We start from the raw sequence: 11,115 nt of genomic DNA on the forward strand, positions 1-11,115 counted from the left end.
GTCTGGTTACTTAGAGGGAATTTTTTTCTTTTCCTTTTTGACATTTTTATTAATTTATTCATATTATACCTCAATTGTTATTCCATTCCTTGTATCTTCCATTCCTCCCTCCCTCCAACTTTCACCCTATTCTCCTCCCCTATGTCTGTGACTGAGGGGGACCTCCTCCCCTCCTATATGATCTTAGGATATCAACTCTCTTCTTGGTAGCCTGCTATCCTTCCTCTGAGTGCCACCAGGACTCTCCATCAAGGGGACGTGGTCAAATATGGGGCACCAGAGTTCGTGTGAAAGTCAGTCCCCACGCTCTACTCAACTGTGGAGAATGTTCTGCCCATTGGTTAGATCTGGGCAGGTGTTCAATGTTTACTGCACATATTTTCTTTGTTTGGTGCCGTAGTTTGAGCAGGACCCCTGGGCCCAGATCTGCCTGTCATAATGTACTTCATGTAGGTTTCTAGGGCCCTCTGGATCCTTCTATATCCCATACTTCTCTCACCTAGAGTCCAGTGACATTTTAAGGCAATATAATGCTGATGTTTTGTCATATGACTTGAACCAGAGAAACTGGCCAGGACATGGCTTCTGGTAAGCTGTAATAAGGGCTGAAAGGGGTGTGGCTGTGTGGGTGGAGAACAGGGTATCAAAATCTCATGCATAGGGAAAGACAGCTTTGTAGGTAGACTGAGAGTGGTTGGAATTCGGCGCCTCTGTCCCTCCTTATGATTGAGAACTGAAGAGAAAGCGAACATGGGAAGGAGGTTCCTAAGAGGCTTGGACTGGAATTGATGGAGGAATTCCTGAGATATTCAGGAATCAACTCAGGAGAACAGCATTTACTAAGGACATTAAGGAACAGAGAACGGAAAGGGAAGCAGAAGAAAAGAAAAGGAAGAAAAACGACAGCAAAATTTGCCAAACATTTAGAGAAGAAAATGATAATACATATAAAACTGGAGAAGAGGATGAGGAAAACTGCAAATCCCCATAACAGGGAACTCAAAGCATATAAATCAAGAAGATACACACCAGCTGGGCCATGGTGGTGCAAGCCTTGAATCCCAGCACTCCAAAGGTAGAGGCAGGGGAATCTCTGAGTTCAAGGCCAGCCTGATGTACAGAGAGAGCTCACCATCTCAACACACACACACACACACACACACACACACACACACACACACACACAGACACACACACACAGACACATACACACAGACACACACACAGACACACAAACACAAACACACAGACACACACACACACAAACACACAGACACAGACACACACACACACAGACACAGACACACAGACACAGACACACAGACAAAGACAAACAGACACAGACACACAAAAACAAACACACAGACACACACACACACAGACACAGACACACAGACACAGACACACAGACAAAGACAAACAGACACAGACACAGACACACAAAAACAAACACACAGACACACAGACACACACACACACACAAACACAAACACAGACACACAGAGACACGCATATCCACATGCACATGGAAAATCTTACAAGGTATGAGCACCTTAGGAGAATTTTCCAAACTAGTTTCCCTGAAGCCCCTCAAATATGCACTGGGGGCTTATACACTTTCCCATCAAGTTCTCCTCCAAAATGCTCTTTCAGAAAACTTACTTAGTTGCCTAATGTTTCCTTAATACACTCAATGCTTCTAATTAAGAGTGTCTTATAAATTTTAGATTAGAAATTGAGAGATATTACTAAAGAATTTATAATTATGCTTTTTATTGAATAATGTACTGAATTAAATATAATAAAATTCATAAGATCATTAAAGAGTTTTATATTATAGCTGTTTCTATACAATCCTTTTTATTGGGACTATAATTTTGATGCTGCAGTTTGTAACCTAAATGTCCTCCAATATCTCATGTATTAAATAGTGGGTCACCAGCTTTTTCTGCCTTTGGTGGGCTTAGAACCTTGAATAAGTAGAACCTCATAGAAGAGAACAAAGTTAAATTAAATCATTCTGACTTTTGATGGAACCAAGTCCCTTTTTAAACCTAGCCATTGTACAATTCTGCCATGAGGCTCTGGGTTATACTAGACACAAGAAGACAAAAGAACCAAAGGAATATGGGCTGACAGCCAGTTTTCAAATTAAATTACTAATCAAATTATCTTTTCTTCCTTTTCTGTCATCTCAGGGATTTTCCCACAGCAAGGGAAAGCTCAGTGACACATTCATTGCCCACAGAAGTTATCACTGTCGTGAACCCTGAACCCCAAGCCCAACGCATCTCCGGAAGGTGTGTGAGTCCTAGGGGGGCTGTCTTGTGTGTATTTAAGCGTCTGCGAAGTCAGTTTGCTTTGTAGACCATCTCACTCCCCATCCACCCTGGGATCACCTATTTCCTACTGCACTTACAAACCCACTGCCTAACATCTCCGTGTGTGCAGCTACCTTTGCTGAAGTATTCGGCGATGTTAGACACTTCATGATTTCTTTTTTAACTCTGAGAAAGAAAACCATTCCTTTATACTTTTCTGAAGTCTCAGGTTCTGAATGAATTCCTCTGCCTGAAGGCTTAGGACAACAGGAATTCCCCATCTCCACCTGGAGTGGCAGAAGAAATTGAAGGGAGAAGGTAAAAGTTGACTGTTGGGTGCAGAGGCCAACTGATATTCTGCCCTTAACCCAGACCTCACATGTTCTCACACAAATCCCACCATGTTGAGCTCCAAGGAGCCAAGCCTTATAAATGAAGGAACTCTAGGTCAGTTATTAATTGGTTGTTTCTAGTTGCAATACTCTATTTCATGCTTATCATAGGTTTTTGCTGCCTGTTTTTCCAAAAACAGTTTCTAGTATGTTCCGGGACATTCTACAGACACTGTTTTCTTCCTATCCAGAGAGAGAAAAGCAATCGAGAATTATCCTTACTCTGTTCCTTTCTGCCCTGCTACATGTCCAGATTCTAATTTTATCATTTGACTAGTAGAAAACATGACCTTACTCATTTCTAAAACAACCATTTCACCTAAATCACTGAATCTTAGGGAAAAACGACAACAGCTCCGATATCTAGACCTTTTGGGGGGAGCAGAAATGGCCTATAGTCACTTAAGCATTTTTGTTGTCACTGTTGGTAAACACAATTGTCAAAGTCCTTTGTATCTTTTATAACAATTATTAGAATCTGAGCTATACAAAACATATTAAAGTTCAAAGCATAACTGAGAATACATCGCCTCTAACTTTGTCAATGTATAATTTAGTGGGGTGTGAAGTAACAGCTCTCTCAGTCTGGTATGTAGGGTATATAGCTCTGGTTTGCCTAAAACCTGCTTCTTCCTTACACTGCTGCTGCCCAAGGTTTTGAATCTGTTGACCCTCTTTTTTCTATTATTCGAATTTGTTTTTTAGCATGCCCACGAATGCATTTCTTTCCACAGGAAACCTCCAAATCATGGCTTCACGCATTTTATTCTCCAGCTCACTGTTTGCGGTGCTTGTCAAATCTTGTTCTTTGTGATTAAAAAAAATCACCTATTATAACTCTGCCAATGATCCTTGTCTCTTCATGTTGACCTTCCGTGTAATAGTCACTTTTTGTGTTTAAACAGGACTCAGTAAGTGGCTTATAAAAAGTGGATTCTATCCATTTATAGGTGAGTATACATTAGCCCAACATAGATGTCCTCCCTCTGATAGACTCCATCCAGGACGGGATCAGAACAGAGGCAGGGGCCCTGCTCCTGAACTGCAGGTGGAGCCCTGAAAGTGGTATGAAAAACTGGAGGGGGTGGGTGATGGAAGGACCCATAGGTTCAGGAGCCACACGAGAAAACCATTAACACCAAAGGCTCTGCACCCAGTGGGGCCTGCACAAACTGTTGTACCAACCAAGGAGAGTGCATGCAGTAAACCTAGACCGCCTCTTTAGATCTAGCCAGTGGACAGCTCATTTGCAAGGTTGTGTGGAGAATGAGTCCTGCCTCTGACATGAACTCTGCTGCCCCCGATTTGATCATCTCCCTTTGGTGGGAAGGACAAGCTGCACCCAGAGGAAGGGTAAGCAGGCTATCCAGATGAGACCTGATAGGCTGTGGTCATATGGTTGGGGAGGAGGCACTCTTCTGTTAGAGGTCCAGGGGAGGGGGATAGGCAGAAGAGGGAGGGAGGGCAGGAATGGGAAAATACAAGCAAAAGGATAGCAGTTCGGATGTAATCTGAATAAATTATCATAAATTGACATTTTTAAAAACTGGATTGTAGAAAATGGGCTTCTTTACCATTTAAGATTTTTTGAGAACTTTGGGGGCACTGAATCTGTATCACCTCACCCTCATGTGTGTGTGTGTGTGTGTGTGTGTGTGTGTGTGTGTGTGTGTGTGTGTTGTACAATCTACTGAGACCATTCATTGTTATTTGTATATATGTGCATACAGAACTAAGCACTTAGGGGTGGGCCCTCCATGTGGCATCTTGTTCATCTCTCTTTTATCTTACAGCTTTCCCACTGGTCTTTCTGACCATAGGGAGCGTGTTCTCTACACTATAGATTAGGAAGTGTTTTGTTTTGCTTTTCTGAAATGCAAATCTAATGTTACCCTGTACCTACCAGCTAATTTGCATGAAGACTCATATCAATTTGAATTTCTCATTGATCGTAGACAAACGGTATGCAACAAACTTTATGGCCCACGACTATGTAAAGCCAGACCAGTTTATGTTACCCCAGCAAAGGGTTACAGATTCTTCTTAAACTTTATGTCGTTGCCATGACCACTTCGTACCTGTGTTCTTTCCCATCATCACTTATTTCTATAGTCTGTTTCCTCTGGGAGCGTCCCTCACTCACCAGTGCATGCTCATCCTTCAGACTGCAAGCCAGCTTCCAAATATTTCTTGGTAAATCACATTCTATGATTTTCTTGTTAAGATCACTTATTACTATGCAACTGTTCCTCACAGCATACCTCCCCAACAATGACACCAAGGTCCTTTGGTGGTGAGGTTTGATTTTACACTCGAAAAAACATATTAAAGTTCCCTGACAATACCAGGTAATTTATTTTCTCATCACTGTCATACTGTATGTAGTCCTCAGTGAATGATAAAATCTTGTGAATAAATAAATAAACTAGACAATAATCTAGTATGTTTTGTAATAAATTATATATTTAAGACAGAACTTAAATAGAGCTTTGTTTGTGGATTTTATGAAACACTACTATAGCATATTGATTATTTATATATATATATATTATGTTTGTGAGCCTACACTATATATGTTAGTAATATCACTGTACTTAGTAATTGTTATATCTGAGTTTTTTAAACCAATGTTTATGAAGCACTGTACGAATCCATTCAAAACCAAACTGCCCATTTTGTTGTAAATTGATCTCCCATTCATCTACTCCAAAAGACAAGATCATCAAGCAGCAGAAGATGGATGAATCATTGGCATCTTCAGAAACAAACAAACAAAAAGGCACCGTATCCATCTCCCAGAGTTTATTTGTTGTTTTCATCCTCTCCAGGCACATTTCCCATGACACCATTAGTTCTCATTAGAATCAGCCTGATAGCTTTCTTTAAGCTTTGCTCCATTGATTAGTTTCTCCTCAAAACTAATTTGAAAGATAATGCTCAAAGCACTTGAAATATTGAGTTCATCAAATTTAATTTTCCTCATTTTGTTTCTTATTTATACTCTGTAAATAAATATATATATATATTTCAAATTGAGACAGACCTTGAAACATAATGTGGCTGTATATAGCTGTGATCCTCCCACTCAGAAGAAAACAATTCATGAACGTGGAGTTTAAAATATATCATAAATTTCACACTTCATGCTGTGCCAATTTAACAGAAACATGCCACATCCCTTGCATTAATAACCACAGACGATGACTGATAGAGGAGGTTAATAAGATTGCAGTCTTAAAACAAAGTCAGCTTGTGGATATGGAAATAATTTGAGTAATGAAATTCATATATACAACAGGTTTGCACTAGCACAATGATAACTGGCCTGCAATGCCATGGTTGACTCACTGCCCTTAACAGTAATCAGAAAATGATGTCATTTTACTTCTTAATCTGAATATATATATATATATATATATATATATATATATGTAATTTTTCTACAAGTTCATTAAAACATTAATTAGACAATATTAAATGGATGCAAAAATAATCTTATTTAATTCTGACTTGCTATCAGAGGCTCCTTATTCATTCACCGCCACTAATTTATGGTTGTGCTTGAGACAAGTGAAAACACTATTATTTATAAAGTGTGAAAAATTCCATGAATCCAAAAAAAATTATGTTGCATATTTTGAAGTATAGAGGTGCTACTCACTTGCTAGCCTTAATAGAAATTACAGGGAGGAAGAAAATAGATGATTAGTATTCCATGTAAGTTCTACTATGGTATTAATTATTTTAACGTCATTTAATGCTGATTAAACCAAATTATAGCACGAACCCTGTATTTCCGAATGGCTTTTCTTGTATGTTAGTACATGGTACTTTTAAAGCTCTTCCCAAAGTTAACCTGAGAAGAAAACTGCTCTCATTGCGTAGTCCTCTGTGGCTTATGGTAGACTAGGGACGTTCTTAGAGTAGAATCTAACTAGAAGACAATTTCATTTAAAGTTTATTTATATTGTCAACGTGGGACTTTGTGAAGGTTTCATCTAGTTTTGCAGCTCACATTCCCCTGAGAGGTAGGGAGGTACAGAGACCTAAACATTTGCCCAGCAACATGTTATAAAGAATTCTGAAGGTAACATAATGGGAAAGTTGGTGTACAAGGGAATTATTTTCAATCAATGATTTTTACAAATGATAATTCTAGCATTGACATTTATATTCCACAAGAACTTACATGTGAGGTAGTCTGAATAAGAATGGCCACCAACACCACCATCTGAGCTCACATATTGGAATGACAGGTCCCTACGTGGTAGAACTGGTCTGGGAGGATTGGGAGGTGTATCCTTGTGGTTGGAGGTGTGTCACTATGGGTAGGCTTTGAGGTTTTAAAAGCCCACAGCCATGTCATTCTCTATCTCTCCCTGTTTCCTGATTATGGGTCAGATGAAAGCTTTCAGCCACTCTCCCAGCCCTATGTCATTTTTCCCACGTGAATGACCACAGACCACAGGGAGCAAATCTTCATTTAAATGTCTTCTGTCCCATGTTGCTCTGGCCATGGCGTTTCTTCCCAGCACTAGAAAAGTAGCTAAGACCATACATAGGTTTACACAAATTACCAAGGCCTCGTGATTTATTCTTGTTGTTTTTCTTTTTTTAAAAAAATTTTTTTGATTTTTAAGGCTCAAAGTTTAAACATATGGGAATTTGTTACAAAGTCAATAAACAGACTTGCTGTCATCTCACAAATGGTGTTTTCCATGTTTCCTTTGTGCATTTCTTTCTTTCTTTTTTTTTTTTTTTTTTTTTGGTCTATATTTTATGCAGCTTTAGGCTCCCTGTGGGCCTCTGATCTGAGAAGTTGGAGCGCAGGCCACTTTCAGTCCAGGCCTCCAGTTGATAAGAACCCACACTCTTTCTCTGTTGTTCAGATGGAGCCACCTCAACCTGGAGGATTCTAGGTTGAATTATTCAAGGACACATCATTGTAAGATGTCAGGAGCTTGCATCATTAACTGTCACATGCAAAGTAACTTCCCTCAGACTGTAAATAGCTATTTTTGAACTTTATGCCTGTGCAGCTTATGTGAGTGAGTGTCACGTAGTTTAGTCTGGCCTTGAGTTTTCTGGAGAGGTGAACCTCACCTTGAACTACTGATTCTCTTACTTCTACCTCTAAAGTAGTGCAACTAGAGACACACAACACGTCTCTAGCTCAAATTTTAACTTCCTTGAGCAAGAGATAAACTGCTATTGTATTAAGTAATTGAAATCATAATCCAACAGCTACTGTCTTCTCATTTCAACATTTAATCAAGGTAAAAAATGAGACAAAAATTAATACTTCACTTATATAGCTTATAACTCTGGGCAGATATGATATATGCTGACATACAGAAGCACCATCACATCCTAAAATGTCACCTAGCAGTCAGTATGCCCAATTGCCATATCCATGGCAACATAAATTTACATGTTTCTATAGTTCTGTGTTGCTCACTGTATGGACTGGAAGCTCATCAGTGTTGTGTGGCTGAAATATCTTTTCCCTTATAATAGGGCAGCTAAGTTTCATGCGGAAACACTGCATTCTTACTTTTCATCAGTTGGATGACATTTAAGTTCTTTGCAGTTTGGGACATTTGTGTATAAAACCACTGTAAGCCATTACACAGAAGTTTGTGTGTGAACAAGCATTTCCATATTTCTTAAAAATATTCTCAGGCACAGGATGACAATCATATGGTTGGTTTGAGTACATCTTTATTAGAAGCTGTCAGATATTCTGTGAAGTCTTTATTCAGTTTTGTGTTTCATCAGTAAAGTGTCAGTTCCTGTCACTCTGCATCATGGCTTAACAGCCTTTGGTGGTATAAATTATTATCTGACCATTGTCACAGATGTGTTGTCGTGTTTTGTGCTAGTCTTTGCTGCTGCATAACAAATTGCCAGAACATTCGGCCCTAAAAGCCGCACTTTCATTTGGAGCATGAAATTCACTGTGAGTCAGAGAGATAAGAATAGAAGAGTGGGGTGCTCTGCCATCAAGGCTCCCCAGGCTGAAAACGAGGCACCAGTGAGGCTGCAGTCTAACCGGAAGCTCAGGCTCGTCTGTCTCATCCCTGTGTTCTTTTGTGTGTTTTGTAATTGGTGTCCCTGCTTGCTTCCCGGCTGGAGGTTAGTCTCATGGGCTCCATTTAGTCCTCTTGAAACTCAGGAACATTACTAATCATAGCTTTTACCCATCACTTTGGATGTAGCTTGGGAAGTTATCCCATGGTAGCTATAGACCCCAGCAACACTCAAGCAAATAGGAATAAACCAGATATGCAAGGATATGTACTTTAGTTTTGATCTCAGAAAAGGATATAGATTATCCTGAGTGTAATAACTTTACTCAGTTTTTAAATAACTGAGCTTTGAGAGGTTTTGATGCATTCTATCTACCACTCCTCTTTAGAAATACGTCATTTGTCTTAATATCATCTTGTGACTACCTTAGAGTTTCAAATTTTTAAAGTTCATTTTACTATATTTTATTCTTTTTGACTTACGATTTATTTTTTTGTGAGGAAAAAGTAGCCAGATTCAGGTTCACAAAGATGCCCTGTTTTATCCAGTGTTCAAATTTTAGATTGTACATTTATGATTGCTTTTGTAGCTAACTAGTCTTACTGCAGCTGGTTGTGCTATGGCTACAGTGATATCCATGGGAGGCACGCCCTTTTCTGGAAAGAAACGGATCATGAGTGGAGTAGGAGGGGCGGCTGGGAGGAGAGGAGGGGTGGGCAACTGTAGCTAGGATGTAAAATTAATTAATCAGTTAATTAAAAAGAAAAACTAATCCAAAAAGAAAAAGAAAGCACGGAGGAGGAAGAAGAGGAGGAGGAGGAAAAGAAGAAGAAGAAGAAGAAGAAGGGTCATCCTTAGTCTTATTTTAGTGAGAGTATAAAAAAATACTAAAATACTATAAAATAAATTAACCTGAAACATTTTTCTTTTCTTTTTCAGATAATTATATAATTACATCATTTTTTGCCCCCCTTCCTACTTCTCAACCCTCCCAATTCTAATTCATGATGTTTTTATTAATTGTTGTTACATGTATATATATGTGTGTGTGTGTATATACATATGTAAAAATGCATATGTACATCCTGATAAGTCCGTATAATGGTACATGTATGTATGCATGCAGTACTGATTATTTGGTACAGGATAAGAGTATTTCTTCCACTGTCCAGAATTCCTTAATTGGCTGTAGTTCTTTGTGTAGGCTTGAGGCCTTGTGAGCTTTCTCTTGTCCACTTTGACATAACTATTGCTGTTGTCCATGTATAGGTCATATTTACGTGGTGTGTTGGTGAGACATTATGCATGTAGCTCCTGACATACCAAGGATACACAATCTAACAGCCAATTTACATCCTGTCTGCCCTTCCTCTGTTCACCTGGAGCCTTAGATGTAAGAATGTTTCAAGGATGCTTTCCGTAGGAATGAGCACCACAGCCTGCATTTTGATTGGTTGTAGTTTCCCGTAATGGTTCCTGTCTGAGAAGCTTTCTTGTTGAAGGATGAGGACCACACCTATCTGAGGAGGCAAGGTTATATCTTACAAGGGTAAGGTAGTTACAGACGATGCTGAGATAGTTAAATTGTATTTGTAGGGTTTCCGCCAAGACTCAGGACTTCACTAGCCCTGAGTAGCAGGCTAGCTTTCCCAGGGAGATGACTCCTCAATTAAGAGCACCTGTAGCTCTTTCAGAGAGCCAAGGTTCACATGCCAGTACTCACTGGGTGGCTTACAAGCATCTGTAACTCCAGTTCCTTTAATCTCTACAGGAATCAGTCATGCATGTGGTGCACAGACATATATGCAGGGAAACCACCAACACACACAAAACAGGAACAAATGTAAAAATCTATTAGTTCTTTCCAAGTTTCGATATTCCTCGCTCTACTCTTAGCTCTACCTAAAACCATCCCTTTGCTGAGATTTTAATATGGAAAGGTATGTCACCAAGATTCCTCAACACTGATTGAACAATCGTGTGATTTTTCTCTTTACTCCAGCTTATCGTCACATTATATTTCTTTATCATGATGCATTCAATTTTGCATACACAGGTAATTTTAAATTTTGAATATTTTGTATTTATATTTATGAATCATGTTATTCTGTTAGTTTTTTTCTTGTAATACTTTATGTCGATTTGGGGTTTTACGGTAATAACAACACTAATGTACATACAAACAAACATATATACACACACATATGTATGTATGTATACATATATAATCTTTTATTTCTCTGTAAATTTTATGTAGAATTTTATTATTTTCTTTACATATTTTTTAAAATTTCCAATTAAACCAAATTATAGAAAGTGTATGTATGTATGTATGTATGTATGTATGTATGTATGTTTTTTCTATCTTTAGA

The sequence above is a fragment of the Acomys minous genome (assembly GCF_964271855.1).
Source record: "Acomys minous genome assembly, chromosome: 11".
Lineage (NCBI taxonomy): Eukaryota > Metazoa > Chordata > Mammalia > Rodentia > Muridae > Acomys > Acomys minous.